Genomic DNA, 23,294 nt, shown 5'->3' with positions numbered 1-23,294 from the left:
TCCATTTGTTTATTATTTTCTGTTTGTTTGTTTTTACTGGAAAATAGTAATTGGAAACCAAGATTTGGACAGTAGGTGTGACCAGTGCCATTAGATACTAACACCAGATACTGTTCCTATATATGAAAATGTACATCTATATATTTCTATATCTAGCCATTTGTGTGTGTGCGTGTGTATAAAATCATACTGATAACTCTCATTCCAGTCTCTCACCACAGAGATCATTCTAGCCTTCCTCCTCTCTTTTATAATTGTTTTTCTCTAATAATGTGAAATCTAGCTATCATGCACAATATATTTACTAACTACAGTAATACACATAATTAAAAATGAAGGTGTTTCACAGAATAACAAATTTCTGGGTAAAAAACAAATTTATTAACTAGAATAAAATATTTTAAAGATTTTAAAAACTTAAGCCTTCAAGCATACAGTTAAAATACTGTTTACCAAAATTATATGTTAGTTCTTCTCTTCTCCATCATCTTAACTGGTTCCAAATTGAGAAAGGAGTATGTCAAGGCTGTGTATTGTCACCCTGCTTATTTAACTTACATGCAGAGTACATCATGAGAAACGCTGGGCTGGAGGAAGCACAAGCTGGAATCAAGATTGCTGGGAGAAATATCAATAACCTCAGATATGCAGATGACACCACCCTTATGGCAGAAAGTGAAGAAGAACTAAAGAGCCTCTTGATGAAGGTGAAAGAGGAGAGGGAAAAAGCTGGCTTAAAGTTCAACATTCAGAAAACTAAGATCATGGCATCCAGTCCCATCACTTCATGGCAAATAGATGGGGAAATAGTGGAAACAGTGGCTGACTTTATTTTTCTGGGCTCCAAAATCACTGCAAATGGTGATTGCAGCCATGAAATTCAAAGACACTTACTCCTTGGAAGGAAAGTTATGACCAACCTAGATAGCATATTAAAATGCAGAGACATTACTTTGTCACCAAAGGTCCATCTAGTCAACACTATGGTTTTTCCAGTGGTCATGTATGGATGTGAGAGTTGGACTATAAAGAAAGCTGAGCACCAAAGAATTGATGCTTTTGAACTGTGGTGTTGGAGAAGATTCTTGAGAGTCCCTTGGAATGCAAGGAGATCCAACCAGTCCATCCTAAAGGAGATCAGTCCTGGGTGTTCATTGGAAGGACTGATGTTGAAACTGAAGCTCCAATAGTTTGGCCATCTGATGTGAAGAGCTGACTCATTTGAAAAGACCCTGATGCTGGGAAAGATTGAGGGCAGGAGGAGAAGGGGATAACAGAGGATGAGGTGGTTGGATGGCATCATCAATGCGATGGACATAAGTTTGGGTGGACTCCGGGTGTTGGTAATGGACTGGGAGGCCTGGCGTGCTGCGGTTCATGGGGTTGCAAAGTGTCAGACATGACTGAGCGACTGAATTGAGCTGAACTGAACTGTAATATAATTAGGTTCCCTTGTTACTGTGTGTAGTCAATACCAGGTCAATCCCTTTTCCCTTACTTGTTGATTCTAATTATTTATATATGAATGTAGGGGGTATGTGATATATGAACACAGTTCTAGTAATAACTGCTATGCAAGTGGGATTGCATACTTACATTTCTTTAGGTAAGGTCATGTGTATTAGTAGTTTGTTCAGTATCACCAAATGTCCTCCAGGAGAGATGTACCCAATCACATTCCTGCCAGCAATGTATGACTACATCTGTTTCCCTCTAACCTCATAATTTTACAATTTTTACCATTCTGATAGGGGAAAGAGTTTGAGATTTTTCCTTTTAGGAACCATGTCTTTTTCTGAGTATGTATGGGTTTCCTGTTCATGTCTTTTTTCCCATTTTTCTTCTTGGATTTTGTTTCCATGTTGTTAAGTTTTTAAGACTATATTGCATATTAGAAATATGAAGTCCCCATAGTTAACATTCTATTTTCTCTTAGTTTTCACTTGTCTTTCAGTTTTTCTTTCAATGTTATTCACAATGCAACTTTTTAAACATGTAAAATATATGAATCATTTATTATCCTTGGATATTGAGTAAAAGCTAAAAATTCTTTATCTATACCAATGGTAAAGAGAAAATCACCCATGATTATTGTTCTATCTGTATGGTTTAATTTTTTAACCTTAGATCCTTAATCCATATATGTTTTATCTTTTTTGTGGCATAAGATAAGGATCATATATGATTTATTAAAGAACAGATTTTTACTCCAATGATTTAAGATTTCATCTACATGATACACAGAATTTCCATATATTTTGGTCTGTTTCTGAGTTTTTTATCTAAATCTAATAACTTATTATATATGTGTGTGTGTGTGTGTGTGTGTGTATATACATATATATCACTTTTTAGAGATGTTATAGTATGGTTTAATATCTTGTAGGTGCTTTTCAAGCCTTTTGCAATTTAGTCTTTTAGTCTTTTCCCCCTTTTGCAATGAGAAATAATTGCAAGGAAGTGCACCAAGGAAGTGCACCAGAATCTTCACTGAATAAACAAAGGCATATAATTTTTGGAATAATTTAAAAATCCAAAGTTGTGATTTTTCAGTAAATGTAAATAGTAAGATTAATATGCTGTACATCTGAAACTAATACAACACTATAAATTAACTATATTTCAATTAAAAATTTTAAAATATTAATATGTAGTAAGACCACTACTTTGTCAAACCACTGACAGAATAAATTAGTACTCAGTTACAAAATATTTCAGTTTTGTTTTAAAATTAATGACTCCTAATAATATTTTTAATGTACTTAAATGTGTGAGTCAGAGGATTTTGAGCCTGTGATTACTTAAACATTTTGCTTGTTTTTAAGAATCTAGTTTATAAAACTGAATTTAAAAAACAATAGAAAGATAAATGTAGACATAGGCATACATCATTATATTGTGGTTTGCTTCACTGCGTTATATAGATACTGCATTTTTTTACAAATTGAAGCTCTGTAGAAACCCTGTGTCAATCAACTAAATTGGTACCATTTCTCCAATAGCATGTGCTCCCTTCTAGTCTGTGTCTCACATTTTGGTAATTATCATAATATTTCAAGCATTTTCATTATTATTGTATTTGCTATGGTGAGCAATAAGCTTTGATGATATCATACAGCTGTTTTGGGGCACCACCAATCAAAGATATAAAAAATGGCAAACAATCAATAAATGTGTGCATTCTGATTGCTCCACGAACAGGCAGTTCACAATTTTCCCATGTTTCTCCCTCTTCTGAAGCCTCCCTATTCCCTAGGACACAATATTAATCTTAGGCCAATTAATCACCCTACAAATTCCTCTAAGTATTCAAGTGAAAGGAGTCACACATCTCTCACTTTAAATCCAATGCTAGAACTGATTAAGCCTGTGAGAAAGAGGTATCAAAAGCCAAGACAGCCTGAAGGTGAGGCCGCTTACATCAGTTAGCCAAGTTGTGGATGCAAAAGGAAAGTTATTGAAAGAAATTATAAAGACTACTCCAGTTGAACACACAAATGGTAAGTGGAACAGCCTTATTGCTGATATGGAGAAAGTTTCAGTGGTCTGGATAGAAGATAAAATCAACCACAGTATTCCCTTAAGCCAAAACCTAGTCCAGAGCAAGGCCTTAATGCTCTTCAATTCTATGAAGGCCACAGAGATGAGGAAGCTGCAGTAGTAGTCCGTAGCCAGATCTGGTTCATAAGGTTGAAGGAAAGAAGCTGCCTCCATAAAGTAAAAGTATCAGATGAAGCAGCAAGTGATGATGTATTGATAGAAGCTGCAGCAAGTTATCTAGAAGATCTATGATAATGAATAATGGTTGGCGACACTAAACAGCAGATTTTCAGGGTTAACAAAACAAGGTTATATTGAAAGATCCAGTCTAGGATTTTCATTGTTAGAGAGAAGTCAATGTCTGGCTTCAAAGCTTCAAAGGACAGGCTGAATCTCTTGTTAGGGGCTAGTGCAGCCCAAGACTTAAAATTGAAGCCAGTGCTCAATTACCATTCTGAAAATTTGGGGGCCCTTAAGAATTTTGCACAATCTATTCTGCCTGTGCTCTGTAAAGCCCAAATGACAACACATCTGCTTACAACATGGATTACTGAATATTTTAAGCCTACTGCTAAGACTTACTGCTCAAAAAAGAAAAAAAAAAAAAGAATTCCCTTTCATGATATTGTTGCTCATTGACAATACACCTGGTCATCCAAAAGCTCTGATGAGGATGGACAGGGTTATTCATGTTGTCTTCATGTCTGCAAACATAACATCCATTGTACAGCCCATAAATGAAGGAGTTGTTTAGAATTTCAATTATTGTTCTTTAACAAACACATTTTGTACAGTTATAGCTGTCATAGACAGTGATTCTCCTGATGGAACTGGGCAAAGCCAATTGAAAACATGAAAAGGATTCACCAGTCTAGATGCCAGGAAGGACATTCATGATTCATGGGAAGAGGTAAAAAAAAATCAACATGAGTGAGTTTGGAAGAAAGTGATTCTAACTCACATGGATGACTTCGAGGGGTTCAAGATTTCAGCAGAAGAAATAACTACAGATGTGGTAGAAATAGCAAATTAACTAGAATTAGAAGTGGAGTGTGAAGGTATGACTGAATTGCCGAAATCTCGTGATAAAACCATAATGGATGAGGAGTTGCTTCTTGGTTTCTTCAGACGAACAAAGACGAACAAAGAAAATGATTTCTTCAAATGGAAACTACTCGTGGTGAAGATGCTGAGAAGACTGTTGAAATAACAAAAGGATTTAAAATATTACATAAACTTAGTTGCTAAAGCAGTGGCAAAGTTTAAGAGGATTAAATTCAATTTTGAAAGAAGTACTAATGTGGACAGAATGTTTTCAAACAGCACTGCATATTATAGAGAAAGTGTTCATGAAAAGAGGAGCTCACTGATGTAGCAAGCCTTGTTGTCTTATTTTAAGAAAGCGCCATGCCACCCCAACCTTCAGTCAACAGCCATCCACATCTGGGTAAGGCCCTCCACCTGCAAAAATATTACAACTCCCTGAAAGCTCAGATGATGGCTAGCATTTTTAGCAATAAAACATTTTTTAAATTAAGGTATGAAAATTTTTTTTTTTTTTAGATATACTATTGTACACTTAACTGGAGAAAGAATGGGCTCCAGTATTCTTGCCTGGGAAGTCCTATGGTAGGCTATAGTATGATGTAACCAAAACTTATATATGCACCGGGAAATAAAAAATGTGTGTGACTTGCTTTACTGTGATATTTGCTTTGTTATGGTGATCTGGAACCAAATGTATAATATCTCCAAGGTATGCCTCAATAGAGACAAGTGTGTGTGTATGTGTGTGTACAAACATGCACACACCGGACTATTGTTAAATCATAAAAAAGAATGAAATTTTGCCAACTGCAACAACAGGGATGGACCTGGAGGGTATTATGCTTAGTTAAATAGGAACATACAGAAAAAGACAAACACTGTATGCTTTCACTTATATGTAGAATTTATAAAGTAAAACAAATAAAAGAATATAACAAAACAAAAACCAACTCACAGAGAACAAACTAGTAGTAACCAGAGTGGGTAGGGGTAAGTTAAGGAGATTAAGAGATACAGACTATTAGGTTTAAAATAAATAAGTTATAAAGAATTAATGTACAGAACAGAAATTATAGCCAATATATTAAAAATAACTTTGTATGGACTATAGTGCATAAAAATATTGAATCATTATGTTGTACACCTGAAACTAATACAATATTGTAAATCAACTAAACTTATAAAAAATAAAAGTGCAAAAGTTTTTTATTCAGAGGAAGTGCTTGATACAGAATGGTTTTCAACTTCTTGTTTATGTTTTTCTAAATATAACTAAATTTTTATTAACAGGCTTAACAATTATTTATTAAACTCAACTAAGTACTATATAATATTCTAGGAAAGAGGAGAGGAATCAGTTACGCCTTTTGGATTTTCAGTTGAGTTGGTAGGTGGTTTGATGATGCAGGCTACTGAATTGAGAAAGAAAAGCTCAGATCAGAACCAAAGTGTATATTGCCTCCTTATGCTTGAAATACCTTGACAACAAAGTACAAAAGTTACGATGTTAATGGATATTTTCTTACGTACACACTGGAAAAAACCATTGCTAAAAATACAAATAGATATACACATAGGAATAACACATGCAAGAAGGTAGAGACTGAAAACATGAACTACATTTCATATAAGAAGTCCTGCTGGGATGGGAAACAAATAAATGCAGCAATATCTGGATATTTAATTGATGTCAAGGGGAGATTTAAAGGTTTTATATATAAAAAAAGTTTGTCCCAAATGACTAAAGAGAACTTCCTAAGCATCTGTTTACTGCTATTAGTGTTATTTTTCCTGTTAATATAGTTGAAGTAATATATAAAAGGCTTACTGGCTAATGCTCATTAATAATGCAAAGTATTTGACTACAAATACTGTATGGTTCAATCAATATTCCACCTGAAACAAATTATCCTAGATAGCATCTGATTGTCTTGGGTTTTCCTAAATTGTTACCTTAAAATTTAATGAACTCTAGACATGAAATGGGAGTTTAGAGATAAACAGGAAAAGGCTATATTTTAACTCCATGATTTTCTTTATTACTTCTTTCTTTTATTATCTGCAACTACCATCTGCTCAATTTCATATCACAGTTATTTGTTTTCCCTTTTAATCTGACTTAAAATTCAATTATGATCTCACCTTAATTAAAGTAATAAGAACTTTATGAACATTATTATTAATAATAAATGATGAGTTTCTTGGTACATATATATTTCATATGCATATGACCATAAATATCCAAAAGTAGTTGTTCTTTGTACAAATATTCATGAAGATAAATGTATTGGATCCTTTCTAAGAATCTGAACTAATTTCTCTGTTGGTTGATTTTGAAATGTGATTATATGACAGAGGCAGGCCGAACAGGAAGTGTTCATCTGTTTTTTGTGTGTGCACTACCTGATTTTCCGTGTGATACATTTTGGGTAACCAGTCATCCATTTGCCTAGGACTATCTGATTTGAACACTAAAAGCCCAGTCTAGGAAATCTCCCAGTTCTAGGCAAATTGGGGCAGTCGGTCACCACACATTCTAGAAATCACTTTTATTTTAAAGATAAGATACAAATTGCTAAAAGTTTTTTAAATATTTAAACATTAGTAATCTATTCAGTGTAACACAGCATGTCTTCATTTTGAGAAAAACAGTCCATGAAGTCTGATTTAAGAATGATTTCAAACCTGTTTTAGAAAGTGCACTGGTTCAAAGAAAGACATTACTGCTTTATAACAAAGATGTACAATACAATCATATGGTTTTCTTTTTCTGAGCTACTGTCTCTAAACCTAGGCTGAATCAATACTTCTCAATTTGCTTTCAACTTTAAGGTTTTTGCAACTAATATAACACAAAAGTACAGACCACAAAGAAGTGAACTTCTGAAGTTTTGAGAGAGGGGGTATGTGGCATGAGCTCTATTGCTCTGAAGAAACAACAAAAAAAGCTTTTTTCCTACAACTAAAGAAGCAGAAAGTCTCATGGTAGTTACTAAATGTTGCTTACATCTTTTCTCAACAGTGCCTATCATCTGATGAGATTATAAATAGACAAGAATTTGCCAACACTCAGCATTTTGTTCTTGATTCTCACTGCTGACAAAGATCGCTTTCACAACACAATGGATTTCCATAAAACCCTAGGACATGTCCTAGGAGAGTTTCAAGAAGACAGAAAAAAGTAATGGTAAGAGAAAGCTTAAATGTGGCCTTTTCCTTAATTGGGGGGGTGGTCAATAGTGCAAAGAAAAATAGCCTGTTTGAGGAGATAGCATCAGACCGTAAGTTATTAAAGAAAAGAAAAATCTGATTGTTTCAACAATTGGAGAATTATTTCACCTACCTCTGAAGTCAAAGCATATTATCAAACATGTTACAAGATATCCCAGCTGGTCCTTAAAGGGCTGAGGTTAGATAAGCCTCTGTAGGGAGGCCAGGGGTCTCCAAGAGGCAGGAGGAAATAGGTGCAGGTGGCGGACTGTTGTTGTTTTTTTTTTTTTTCTCTACACAAGATTAAAGGAGCCTCCTTTTAATTCTGCGCTGCCATAAGGGCACTTGGTTCCACCTGAATTTAACTTTTTTTCAAACCTTGAGCTGCTAATGGCTCAGCAAACCGATACCTCTCACTCATGGAAATGTTTTACTTAAGCTATGTTAATGAAATTGCATTTGCTTGGAAATCTGCCTTTCTTCAAGATTCATATCAATTGTTTTATAGCCTGGGGTGACTCAGTTCAGTTGAGTTCAATCACGTGGTCTTGTCTGACTCTTTGCAACCCCATGAACCGCAGCACGCCAGGCCTCCTTGTCCATCACCAACTCCCAGAGCTTACCCAAACCCATGCCCATCGAGCTGGTGATGCCATCCAACCATCTCATCCTCTGTCCCCTCCTTCTCCTCCTGCCCTCAATCTTTCCCAGCATCAGGGTCTTTTCAAATGAGTCAGCTCTTCACATCAGATGGCCAAAGTATTGGAGTTTCAGCTTCAGCATCAGTCCTTCCAATGAACACCCAGGACTGATCTCCTTTAGGAAGGACTGGTTGGATCTCCTTACAGTCCAAGGAACTCGCAAGAGTCTTCAACACCACAGTTCAAAAGCATCAGTTCTTCAGTGTTCAGCTTTCTTTATAGTCCAACTCTCACATCCATACATGACCACTGGAAAAACCATAGCCTTGACTAGATGGACCTTTGTTGCCAATGTCTCTCCTTTTTAATATGCTGTCTGGGTTGGTCATAACTTTCCTTCCAAGGAGCAAGTGTCTTTTAATTTCATGGCTGCAGTCACCATCTGCAATGATTTTGGAGCCCAGAAAAATAAAGTCAGCCACTGTTTCCACTGTTCCCCTCATCTATTTCCCATGAAATGATGGGACTGGATGCCATGATCTTAGTTTTCTGAATGTTGAGCTTTAAGCCAATTTTTTCACTCTTCTTGTTCACTTTCATCAAGTGGCTCTTTAGTTCTTCTTGACTTTCTGCCATAAGGTTGGTGTCATCTGCATGTCTGAGGTTATTGATATTTCTCCTGGCACTCTTGATTCCAGCTTGTACTTCATCCAGTCCAGAATTTCTCATGATGTTCTCTGCACATAAGTTAAATAAGCAGGGTGACAATATACAGCCTTGATGTACTCCTTTTCCTATTTGGAACCAATCTGTTGTTCCACGTCCAGTTCTAACTGTTGCTTCCTGACCTGCATACAGGTTTCTCAAGAGGCAGGTCAGGTGGTCGGGTATTCCCATCTCTTTCAGAATTTCCCACATGCCAATGCTGTCTCAAATGCATATATTAGGTGAGAACTCTCTGGTGCAACTCTCTCAGTTGAGGCTTTCTTTTGCAGCTTGCAATGTGGGAGGTCTGAGTTCGATCCCTATGTTCAGAAGATCCCCTGGAGGAGGGCATGGCAACCCACTCCAGTATTCTTGCCTGGAGAATCCCAAGGATGGAGGAGCCTGGTGGGCTGCAGTCCATGGGGTCACAAAAAGTCAGACTTGACTGAGGGACCAAGAACAGCAACAGGTAGATAAGGCCTCTCTAAAAACTAGCAAGGGGGTTTCTTTTCTGACCCTTTCTGATGTCTACATCAGAAGCTTTCTCTGTCCCTTTTATACTTTAATAAAACCTTGCTGCACAAAAGCTCCAAGTGATCAAGCCTCTTTTCTGGCCCCAGATCGAAATTCTCTCCTCCGGAGGCAAAGAATCCCAATTCATTAACGGCAACGTTTCAGTCCCAAATAAAAATTCAAGATTCTCAGGATACAAACAATTTTTATATTCAAAATGTAATTTATCTCAAGCAATCAAGTAAGCTACAAACCAAAGCACTCTACATATTCTGTTCTTCTACAATCACCATATGTTAAAATTGGTCTCCAAGGCCCCGTCAACTTGTAGTTCTGTAAATGCCCCACAATCTTCTCCTGCTGTTGTCAACTCTATCTACCCTGTCTAGACAGCATTTCTCTAAAGTATGCAAAACATCTCATTATCTCCCTCATTCCTGTATTAGGTGGAATATTCTGAAATTTTAGTATGAATCACTTTATAATTTCACTATGTATGTTTCTGTAATTATCATAGTAATGATAACTTTCATTAAGTACTTTGTATATGTCAGGGGCTGTGGTAAACACTTGTATTTATTATTTTATTAAAAATAATTCAAGGCAGTTTTTATTATACATATTTTACATATGAGGAAACCGGACGCTCAGAGGAGTAAAGTTATGTGCCTCATTCAGACAACTAAAGATGATGGATTAGAGGCTGTAACCAAGATTTTACCATGTTAGACTAAAAATTAAAATGATATGTGTATATATATTAACATATACAGGTTTTCACTAACATATACATATACAGGTTTTCATTAACACACACAGGTTTTCACTTTCTTACTCAAAGAAAGCACTGAGACAGGTTTGTATGCATGATCAAGATCTATTATCAGGTAATCAGAAAGTGCAGTGTGACCACAAAATCAGCCTATGTACTTTATAGCCCTCTAAATAAGGTTATCCATTTCGTGGCCAGACACAACAAAGACAGTGGTGAATTTGAGTAAGGTCTCATTCATAAGGTAACTTTACTTCAGGAAACCCAGAAACTTCTTCTTGTTCTTAAATTTTTTTACACAAAGAGCTTAGAAGTCTCTCAATCTGCCTAGAAAAGACAAAGTTTTAAAATAATAAATAAGTATCTATGTATGTAAGCTTCCTATGGTGAGTCAGTGATAAAGAACCCACCGCCAATGCAGGAGATGTGGGTTCGATCTGTGGGTGGGGAGAAGGAAATGGCAACGCACTCCAGTATCCTTGCCTGGGAAATCTCATGGACAGAGGAAACCGAGGGCTACAGTCCACCGGGTCCCAAAGGGGTCGCACACGACTCACCAACTAAACAACAACAACCTATGTTTGCATATGATTTGTGTGTATAGAATTAGAAAAATAATACAACCGAAAGTGGCTCTTTTGATCCCTTCCTGCCCATGTTTGCCCCTCAACTAACCTTGAAAGAACCAAATCATAGAAGCGCGATCACTAGGCAATTTAAACTAACTCCAGACTTAACGCTCTCCTGAACGCACACCATGCCTCGCCTAAACTGTTGATTACTTCCTTAGATAAAAAGTAAGAGAAAAAAAAAAAAAGTAAGAATGAAGAAATAATTTTTAATAAAAGAAGCGAGTTTCCATCTTACTCGCTCCATACATCTCACCCTCTCCTCCCCTCTCCCCATGTCCATAAATCTATTCTCTATGTCTGTTTCTCCACTGTTGCCCTATAAATAAATTCTTCCGTACCATTTTTCTAGGTCCCGTATATATGTATTAGAATATGGTATTTATCTTTCTCTTTCTGACTCACTTCACTCTGTATAATACGTTCTAGGTTCATCCACCTCATTAGCATCTGTAAAATAGATAGCCCATGGGAAATTGCTGTCTGGTTCAGGAAACTCCAACAGGAGCTCTGTATCAACCTAGAGGTGTGGGGTGGGGAGGGAGCTGGGAGGGAGGTTCAAACGGAGGGGATATATGTATACCTATGGCTGATTCATGCTGGGGTTTGACAGAAAACAGCAAAATTCTGCAAAGCAATTATCCTTCAATAAAAAATAAGATAATAATAAAAGAGAAGAATTCAGTATTAATAGTTAAATAGTGACTATCTCTGGCCATCCTAGACAGCATATTAAAAAGCAGAGACATTGCTTTATCAACAAAGGTCCATCTAGTCAAGGCTATGGTTTTTCCAGTGGTCATGTATGGATGTGAGAGTTGGATGGTGAAGAAAGCTGAGCGCCAAAGAATTGATGCTTTTGAACTGTGGCTTTGGAGAAGACTCTTGAGAGTCCCTTGGACTGCAAGGAGATCCAACCAGTCCATCCTAAAGGAGATCAGTCCTAGGTGTTCATTGGAAGGGCTGATGCTGAAGCTGAAACTCCAATACTTTGGCCACCTCATGCGAAGAGCTGACTCATTGGAAAAGACCCTGATGCTGGGAGGGATTGGGGGCAGGAGGAGAAGGGGATGACAGAGGATGAGGTGGTTGGATGGCATCATTGATGCCATGACATGGGTTTGGGTGAACTCCGGGAGTTGATGATGGACAGGGAAGCCTGGCGTGCTGTGGTTCACGGGGTCACAAAGAGTCAGACACGACTGAGTGACTGAACTGACTGAACTAATGACTATCTCTCTACTATAACAGCTCTCTTAGCAATCCTGCAAGCACATCACACAGGCAAGATAACACCTGAAGAGAGAGTAGGCCAATCTTTATGCAGCAGGTATTGACATGGAACCCGTCTACTGCCTAGAGCACTCACTGAGATCCTCCCCCAGCCCCTGCCTTTTTACCCTTTAAAAACTCATGGCCCATGGCCGAGCAGAATCTTCAGAGTCGGTCTTGGGATTGGGGGAGAAAGGGAAGAAGGAAAGGCAGAAGTGAGGGAAAAAAGAAGAGGGGAGGGAGGGAAGAAAAGAAATATTCACAGTCCATAGGAAAGGAAAAATTACAGTGTGCATTTTGGAAGCACTAAAAACGCAGCGCTATTAAAAGTATGCTTAGAGCACTGGTTCTTTTTTACTGTCCAACCTTGACCAGTAACACTAATATAATTTAACTTTAGTTCGTATTCAGTAAGGCACGCATTTGAGTAGAAATGTAAGTATAATATAATTTCTTATATGAAAGTAATAGCCACAGGCACAGTATATGCTTCTCTGAGTTCTATTTTCTCTCTACTCCTCTGAGTATTTCCACAGGAGCCTATACTTTGCTATATTGATACTCCAGTTATTTATGTTTGTGTCACATTTAAGCCACTCTCACAGTCTCACACATGTAATGAAGTCCGTGTGATTCCAAGTGTCACAGATTTTACTGCCTTATTTTGTTTTGCATACATACTCGATGACTGCCTTTCTCAAATTTATTTCCTATTGCGGATCTAGCCAGATACACTAGCAGTATTTTCCTCCAGACGGCTAGCACTGCATTTGTTTTTTGTTTTAGCATGCACTTTTTCATAATATTCGGTCTTAATGGCATTTCACACACACGCACCTCTTTGCTGTTTTCATTCTGCGTGTTTGTCCCTTCTCTCAACATTCTCCTCACACTTTATACCTATTCCTTCTACCAGGAGGTTCTTCTCCGAGGACATTAATTTCCTATCTGTGTAAAATCCGTCTACCCTACAGCAATTTCTAATTCCTTACAAAACTGAAACCCATTCTGTCTGTGCCTCAAGCTAAGTTTTTAGTTTTATGTTCCTCCACGCCTTGGCCCAAACGAGGCACAGGGAGCCTAAAGAACTCTGACCACATTTCAAGGATGGCTTACTTATGTGGGAAAGCAAATGGACGGCGCTTCCATTTCAGAAGATGACAAGAGATCAGTAATCAAGAGATCCTTCACTAAAGTAATATAAAGAAAAGGGTGAGTCATTGTTGTCAAAGCATCGCACATAAAGGATGAAGAGAACTCTGGCGGAGACAGCTTCTCCTCTCTGGGGGACCTGCTGATTACAAAGCATCATAAACACATCCAAAAATCTGTTCCCAAAGATGCAAAGACTCCAAAAACACCTCTTAAAGGGAAACACCACCATGGTTATCACAACTTACTTCTATTTGTTCTTTTTGTTTTCAGTTTCATAATTTATACTTTAATCTCACCTCACATATCACAGAGATATATGAAACAAGATTAGAAACACAATTACCGAGATAGTCATCGGAGTGACTCCTTCTGGTATTCTCCCTGAAACCTACCCACAAATAAAAACTGCACAGATGTATAAGCAGTGAATCACTGCCACATTCTCTCTACATCTTTATTTACAGTTTGGTAACTTGACATTTGTGAGGATTACTGGAGACAGTTAATCTTGTTGGAATGAAAATTTCAATAAAAATAATAAAGTTATTTCATATGGATGATTTATTATTAAAGTATGTAAAAAGGTTAGCACTTACTGTTGCCTGTGAAAACTAATGCATATTCACAATCATTGAGAATGCTAGACCCTTGCTCCTGAACCCGTGAGAAACTCACATTGTACTTTGTACGATGTTATGCAGTTTGTGGTAGATAGCAAAATTTTAAAGCATTCACTACAAATTATTTAAAAAAAAAAGATTAAAGGACTCAAAGCCTTGTATATTTCACTTTTAACCCATACTCCCACAGCCTTATAGTAGATTCATCCAGACCATCACATTGCACAGTGACGGGGACTAAAATACTAGAATAAAGAAACTCACAGAGCAGCTTGAGGGACTCCTGGATCAGGTTTCTCTATCATTGTTCTCATTCAGAACTAGAATTTTGCTCCTGGTTCCAACCAGTATTACTCCCCTCGTACTGGTGGCTTCCAACTAGGCTCTAATGCCTGTGCCCTTCAGAAAGATCCGCAAGTCATGAAAGGAGAACAGTCTGCGCGGGAGCTTTAAGAGTGAGAAAACTTCTCTGGTGGTAGTCCTAGCCATCTTTGCCTGCTGTAAGTCCAGGCTGACTAAGAGACCAGAGAGCTTTCTCCTCTCATTAAAGAGCCAAGAAGCTATTTAAACCTCTATAAAACAACCTCACCAGAGTTAATGTAGTCTTTGGCACTGTCAAAAGGAGGGTCAGAAAAAGTACCTTCTGAATATTTATCAGCAAAAATTATTACTAAAAGTAAACAGGTTATATTTTGAAAACTAGAAAGTGTGGTATCAAATTGTGTAATGATTCTGAAAATGTATTCAAATAATTGTGGTTTTGCTTTTTTTACGTTTTGATAAGGAAACAGTAAAACATGCATACAAACATGGCTTAAACTCACCTGAAGTAGCACCTCTCTTCTGAATAGCTTAGAGAACATAAAAGCCTGTTTTTTCTCATGCCCCATAAACATTTGATTCACACACTAACAACTGGATCAGACTAAGCGTATTAAGAATAACTTGGAAAGTAAATGGAATTATAGCATCACATTGTTAAAATTTATAGTGCTGGGATTACAAATGATTAATATAATTTCTGATTATTGAGCCCACTAATAAAAGAGGGTCAGTTACCCAGAGTGAGGCTATGTCATTACCATGAATTCTCAAAATGTCCACATCTTTTTATCACCTGTGTTTACCTAGTATTTATTCTTTATTTCTTGTTTTGTGACCAGATTTTCTAAAAACATTGTCATGCTAGACAGTTTGAGGACAAGGCTCATGGAAAATGACTATGTCAGTGAATAAATACCTTTAAATGCAATACCATTCTTTGTTTTGTTTTTTTTTAACATGTTGTTGATTTGCATTATAGAGAATATTCCTGCTCATTTCACAGCTAAAGATTAAGAGCACACTTTTGAATGAATTGTTGAAATACATTAAACCATTTTTGCTAATGCTGCTCTGTTCTTCCTTTAACTCTGTGCTTCTTGATTATCCTCCGAGATAAGATATAACTAGATGATGGAGGAAATGGAGAGTACAAAATAGAGTTATTATGCCTCCCAAAGCAAACAAATGTATTTTTAAAATGCACTGATATATGCATTTATTTTCCTTTCTCCACCCAAATTTCCTTATTTATTATTTTTTGACTGATAAATTCTAAAGAGATTTTTCTCAGAATGATGCATGCAGGATTATTCTATATATTAGGAGAGGACCTTAAACCAAGATTAAACATACCAATAGAAGCCTGAGCTTGAATTGGATCTCAGCAATCTCTACTTTAACACCTTTCTTTAATCAACTGATCCAATGACCTATGAGAAACTTTAAAAGAAAACAACTAAAAACAGAGAGCATTATAAAAATAAGCTACCTCTGCAATTTCTATGGCAGAACTTGCTTGTCTCATCTGTCTTTCACACATATAAAGTCAACACTCTCTTGTTAGTAGATTCATTTTCCTGGACAACAACCAGAAATGTTTATATTCCTTTCTATAGGAAAGCCTGGCTGAAACAATGAGTAGGTAGAGGGTTACTGAGGATTTAATTTTCAAAAGAGCTTGTTTTCATGGTTTAATTTTTATGTAAATAATATTATTGCTGTGTGTGATTGACTGTAAAATTACTTAAAGTTAATTGTGTAAGTAATCGTTTGAAAAAATTATGTCCATTGAAATGCATCTTGAGAAAATTTGAAATACTGTCAGTTGGATTTAAACTTTTTTCTAAAAGAAGCGTTAAACTTTCTAATATTCTAAAATAAAATGAGGCACCCTGATTTTTTACTATGTGCTACATCTAAGAAATGATTATGAGATGGAGAAGGCAATACAAGATATTTAAAGCACCCTGAGGGGACATATTTGAAGATTGCCATGCCGCTGAGTATTTACTAAACACCCTGAAGCATAGTAAAAAAATAAAACTTTAAGACAATCAGATGAGGTTACATAAAGTTCTAACCACAAATATTTTGACCACAGGAGCCCTAGTATCACTTTGTAATTCCTATACATGATAACAGAGCAGATAACTACAATGAGTTAATATATACAGACTTGTGGGAAACAAAACCTTATACAGAGGCTCATTTAGGACTGGGGCAAACTCATAGTATAACAAATGTAATTAGTCCCTGGATCACTTTTGTTTCAGAAGTATACAAGTATTTCCAAATTGACATGTTTTATTTGAACCCAAATTATCTTCTGCATAACCTGTTCTGTTATATAAGATTCTTTTTTAATAACAAAGAAATGAACTATAAAATGTAGGTAAAGGGGAGTTATAGATATAGGGTCACTGAAGGAAGAGATAAAGAGCCAGGCTTGTCATAAAACACATAAACTAGAGAAGCAATAAGTAAAGGACAATGAATGCCCGAAGGGGCCATCAGGACAGTGTTCTAATGGTCTTCAACTTTGTTACCTTAGCAGAGAGTCAGGGAGATTTGCTAAGACTCAACAGGGTAGCTCAGCAGTAAAGAATCTGCCTGTCAATGAAGGAAACGCTGGTTCCATCCCTGGGTCAGGAAGATCCCCTGGAGGAGGCAATGGCAATCCACTCCAGGATTCTGGCATGCAGAATTCCGTGGAGGGACGAGCCTGGCAGGCTGCAGACCATGGAGTCACAAGGAATCAGACACGACTGAAGTGACTGAGCATGCATACAACATCTAATATTATTATGCAACTTACTAAAGCATGTTACTCATAATATTCCCATTTATACTGATTTGATATGTTCCTAAAACATTTATCTGTAACCCAAACATAAGCTATTTTCTACCTTTAATAATAAAAATAGCTACCTAATTTCTGATTTTGTGAAGAACATATATGCTCGCTTTAAATCAAAATAAAAACTTAAGACTGTGGAGAAAAGCATAGGGGAAAAATGTAACAATTGGCTGAGAAACAAGAAAAATCTCACTACCTCTAAGGAGAAGAGGGAGACAGAGGATGAGATGGTTGGATGGCATCACCATTTCAATGGACATGAACTTGGCTAAACTCCGGCAGATGGTGATGGACAGGGAAGCCTGACGTGCTGCACCCCATGAGGTGCAAAGAGTCGGACATAACTTGGCGACTGGACAACAGCAACCAAAGTTTGTAATGATTTGTTGTGCAGCCACAGAAAAAATTAATGCAACAGATTTTGACATGAATTTACTTTTTTATTTCTTACTTTGCTGCTAACTTATTTTGCTGCTTACAGATTCACTTTTCCCACAATATCCACAAAGTGGGTACATGATAATTTAAATAGGTACATGTTGAATCATTCACTTAGTAAAAACATATTCCTAGTTATTTTACAAAAAAAAGAAAAGCCAGTTTATTTTATGCATGACTTTCCACATCTTTGTTTTAACACTTAAAACATGTATCATTGCAATGCTTCTGAGAAAATAGAAGACAACTCTTAACTCATTTCTGTGGCTAAAAAGTATTCTATGGTTTGGCACATAATACTAAATTATTTCCTCTTCAGGCTGTTTCTAGTTTCTTTGCAATAGAAACTGTTATAATAAATATGTCTGTTCCTGTAATACTATATATTGGTAGCTTAATTTACAGAGGATAGAATCTTACAAAAATGACTTCTGGGTCAGAGTATAAGCATCTTTTTGATTTAATAAATAATATTTATTAATATTCTAAATATTCCAAGATATCTGCATCAATTCACATTGCCATTCACAATGTATTATGCCTCTAAGTATTTTCACAGTTAAATTTTAGAAATTATGAGAAGTGAAAAAGAGATGTGTTACTTTACAATAGATTTCCCTATTATTGCTATATGATTTTATGATTATTGGTTATTTATATTTGCTGGTCTTTGAATGCCTTTCTGGGCAACTTTTAGTAAACAATTCATTTCTCCACTAAAGTGAAATGCCAACTGTACATGCATTTTTCAATAACACTGCTAAAGAAAAGCAGAAGAATCTCTCATCAAAATTGTAAAGACATGTTTTAAAGTTTTTAGAAAGTATTACATAATTTTAAATTGTCTACAGTAATTGAAAATAGTTAAAAAATAAAAATGGAAGACTTACTTAAAATATCTCATTAATTTATGATTACCATAATTTAAGAAAATTTTTATGTTAACAGGTTCTTAATTAGGTGCAGAGCATTATTGCTTACCACATTAATCTGCTTAAATAATTCTACCTTTGATCTTTATATTCACCTGTTGTGAACTTTGGGATAAATCTAAGGTTTATGAATGAAAATTAACTTGATTAATTTTCTGCAGAGCAGGAATCGGTAGAAAGTGAACTGGAGATAAGATTTTGTGGTAAAGATTGTTATTTACTCTCCAAAGAGCTACTCTACTTTCTGGGAAAAAAGTATATTTCCAAGGCTCCTCTGAACTTACTTGTGGACATGTGGCAATCTGATGGTGGTATATAAGAAGTAACACACAGCTCTTCCAGGTCCAGACCTCAAAATCTTCCTCTGGAAGCTCTTTCATGATCTTTTGTCTTTTTCAATAGCTAGAACAGAGATAACTTTTCGTCCAAAATGCCTATGTTAATCCTGCAGAATCACCTGAAGGAGGGCTACGCTGACAACCTGTTTTCATGCTCAGCACTATTACAAGCATTAGGAATACATTTCTATTACTTTCAAACCTCAAACCATTTTATGGAGACTTTTTTATTCATGTGTGTTTTGTTTGCTTTCATTTTTTGTTGTTGTTGTTGTTCTACAAATTAGTCTACTTTCTAATAGGTACCAATTACATGCCAGTCAATTTCCTTAGGAGTTTTAGACACAGTATTTCTTTTAAACATAAAGGAATACTCCAAAGGAGATATATAAAATTCTGAGAATTAAAAATAAAAATGTGCATTTCCAACTCCTATATTATTTTCTCATTACTATGTCACTATTTTATCCAAATATTATATGATTAAGATAATATAGGAACTACTCTTAAAAAGGGAGGTAATAGTAAAAATTATCAGAATGGCTCAAATGAAATATGTTTAAGAATGCTGAGCTGACGGAAACCTTGCATATCCATTGAACTCTTTCAGTAAAGGCTTCTTGAGTGCCTAAAGCGATTTCCCAGACACATTTTTCTGATAATAAGATAAGGAGGAGATCCTTCTTGGAAAAGAAAACATTTTGCTGATAATAAAACTCAGATGTTTATCAGTTATGGTAACAAGTAAGTCAGGGAACTTTCCATAGGTCACTTACGGCTTATAGCTTACAACTAGTACGTAATGAATCCAGGATTGAAATTAAGACGATCTGACTTAATGCTTATTCTCTTAATAATAAGCAGAACAATATGCTTAGTCCCTCCCTGCACCTTGATTTGGCCAGAGATACATTTTAACGGAAATCTAGCCCAGCTTTCCTGCTGGTATTGCAAGTCTTCCAACAGGAAATTTATGCAATGGTACATCAATTTCTATCCAAAACAAACTGGGAAGACCAGACTGTGAGGCTTGGTAGATAGAGTCTGTATGTAAGAGCTGGCTAGACAGAAGATAGTCCCAGGAATCTGCATTTATTATGGAGTTCAGAATCAGGGCCTAGCTAAAAAGTCAAGAGGTGTACAGTGATCAAAGTAAAAGCAGCCCATTATTCAGCTACCAGAAGACAGTCAGTAGCATGCAAGACACACAGTGAGACAATCATTTAAGAACCAGGAAAGTAGTATGAAAGCAGATTAAAATACCTCACTGAGTCCTCTTGGGCTTCCCTGACAGTTCAGTTGGTAAAGAATCTGCCTGCAACGCAGGAGACTCTGGTTCAGTTCCTGGGTTGGGAAGATCCACTGGAGAAGGGAAAGGCTACTTACTCCAGTACTCTGGCCAGGAAAATACCATGGACTGTATTTCCATGGGGCTGCAAAGAGTCTGACATGACTGAGCGACTCACGTCACTTCACTTCACTGAGTCCTCTTAGAAGCCCAAAAGCTGGAAAAGTAGAAGGACTATAAAAAGCAGACTAAAACAGTCATGAAGTTGAACTCAAACTCCTAAGGGAATTTCTTCTCAGCCAAAGAGATTCTATGCTCATCTGAATAGGCTGAATTATCATAAGAAAATAGCTCAAAAATGTCCAACATCTCACACAAAACAAAAGGTTATTATTCATTTACGTAGTAATTGTAGTGTTGTAAATCACTGAGTGGTTCTTTACCACGGGGTAATTTAGAGATTCCTATTCTTTTCAACTAGGGGCTCCACCATCTCCTGAGGACATGCAATTATCTGCACCAAGTTGGAAAAGAGGGAAAAGAGTTTATTTAGGGGGCTTTTGAAATAACATTAAATTCTTATTGCTTTGAGGTCAAGAAGCAACCATTAGAACCTTGCATGGAAAAAATGACCGGTTCAATATTTGGAAAAGAGTACAACAAGGCTGTATATTGTCACGCTGCTTATTTAACTTATATACAGAATACATCATATGAAATTCTGGGCTGAATGAATCACAAGCTGGAGTCAAGATTGCTGAGAGAAATATCAACAACCTCAGCTAAGCAGATGACACCAACCTACTGGCAAAAAGCAAAGAACTAAAGAGCCTCTTGATGAAGGTGAAACAGGAGAGTGAAAAAGCTGGCTTAAAATTCAATATTGAAAAATCTAAGATCATGGTAACCAGTCCCATCACTTCATGGCAAATAAATAGTCAGGGGAAAAATGGAAACATTTGCATATTTTATTTTCTTGGGTTCCAAAATCACTGTGGATGGTGATTGCAGCCATGAAATTAAAAGATGCTTGCTCCTTGCAAGAAAGACTATGACAGATCTAGACAGTGTACTAAAAAGCAGAGACATCACTTTGCAGATAAAGGTCCATATGGTCAAAGCTATGGTTTTTCTAGCAGTCATGTACAGATGTGAGAGTTGGACTATAAAGAAGGCTCAGTGACAAAAAACAGATGCATTTGAACTGTGGTGCTGGAGAAGACTCTTAAGAGTCTCTTGGACAGCAGAAGATAAAACCACTCAATTCTAAAAGGAATCAACCATGAACATTCACTGGAAGAACTGATGCTAGAGTGCCAATATTTTGCCCACCTGATGAGAAGAGCTGACTCATCGGAAAAGACCCTGTAACAGAGAATGAGATAGTTGGATGGCATCATCAACTCAATGGACATGAGTTTGAGCAAACTTCCAGAAATAGTGAAGGACAGGGAAGCCTGGCATGTTGCAGTCCATGGGTTTGCAAAGAGTCAGACATGACTTAGCAACTCAAAGACAACTACAAATTGTTATAGTGGGTTTCCCAGGTGGCTCAGTGGTAAACAATCCTCCTGAAATGCAGGAGATGAGGGTTTGATCCCTGGGTCAGGAAGATGTCCTGGAGAAGGAAATTTCAAACCATTCCAGTATTCTTGCCTGGGAAATCCCATGGACAGAGGAACCTGACAGGCTAAAAATTCTATGGAGTCACAAAAGAGTCAGATTCGACTTAACAACTACACAAACAGCAAAGGCAGTTAAGAAATGCTGGCTAGATGTACATCCAGAAGAAAAGAAAACTGATTGTGAAAAGCTAATCTGTTTAATTTAGTACAAAAGTCAGTCTCAGAGTTGGCCATTACTTTAGTTGACCATTACTTTATCAAGCAAACTTGGCTAGATAACAAGTTTAGGACTTGGGGCACAGACAAATCTGGCATTAGTACTTTGTGATGTGGAGGTCATATGTTTACAATGTAAATTATCAGCTGACATTAAAGCATCATATAATGTCATGTTAAGATAGGTATAAAGTGCTATGCAGGAATCAATGCACTAACACACAAAAAAAATGGCAACCAAAATGTAGTTCTCTAACAATAATTTATTTCACATCTGAAAAATCAAACATTGTGCTTCAACCTAATCAACAGAATTTACTGATGCTTCTTTCATACATCTGAATTATGGAGGGCTAAATAAACATCCCAAAGAAGATAATAAATAGAATGTTGAATAATACTGAAAAATTGACACATTTTTCTATTAGAATAAATACAATGTTTAAGTTAACATGGATTTTCTTTGAAATTAAAATTACATGATTTACTAAGTCTTATATTATCTTTTAAGGCCTCCTCTTACAAATTCTACATAATTAGGCAAAACATAGCATAGAATTTTTGAATACTAAGTTAAATTTGGCCTTCATACTTTTCTTGGACATACCTAATAGTCAAATTTTGCAAATATTATTAATGTTTATTAGTGATATATATGTGTACTGGGGAGCAACATTAAGGCTTATGAGTCTAATGGGCATAGAGGCTCCAAAATAAATTCTTTTAATTGTTTCTTTTGTAGAAGAGTCTTCTGTTCTCAACTAAAACAGTAAAATGCCATATGGTATAAAGCCATTCATGACTAGAACATTCTCAGCAGGGAAATATGGCACTGAAAATGATTGATGAATTTCATCTCATTCTTAATAGGCCTGCCTTCAAGGCCAATTGCAAAGACACATGAGTTCACTGTTCTGAAACACATAGCTATCTGATACCAGTACATAAATTGGAGAAAATCTCATGCCATGCTTAACAATAAAATACTGTTAAGAAATGTACTCCTCTAGACACTTTTTACCACTCTATTTCTATGCCCTTATTTTTTAAAGCTAAAAATGTACAGTATTTTTTATTATAGTTTCTTTTTTTTTTTTTTTTTTAATGTTAGAAAGAACTCTGAAAATTAGCAGCTATAGTAAGAGAGGGCTGAGAAGGTGACCTAAGCATAT

This window comes from Cervus canadensis, chromosome 4 (assembly GCF_019320065.1).
Source record: "Cervus canadensis isolate Bull #8, Minnesota chromosome 4, ASM1932006v1, whole genome shotgun sequence".
Lineage (NCBI taxonomy): Eukaryota > Metazoa > Chordata > Mammalia > Artiodactyla > Cervidae > Cervus > Cervus canadensis.
Note: the sequence above shows the minus strand (reverse complement) of the source record.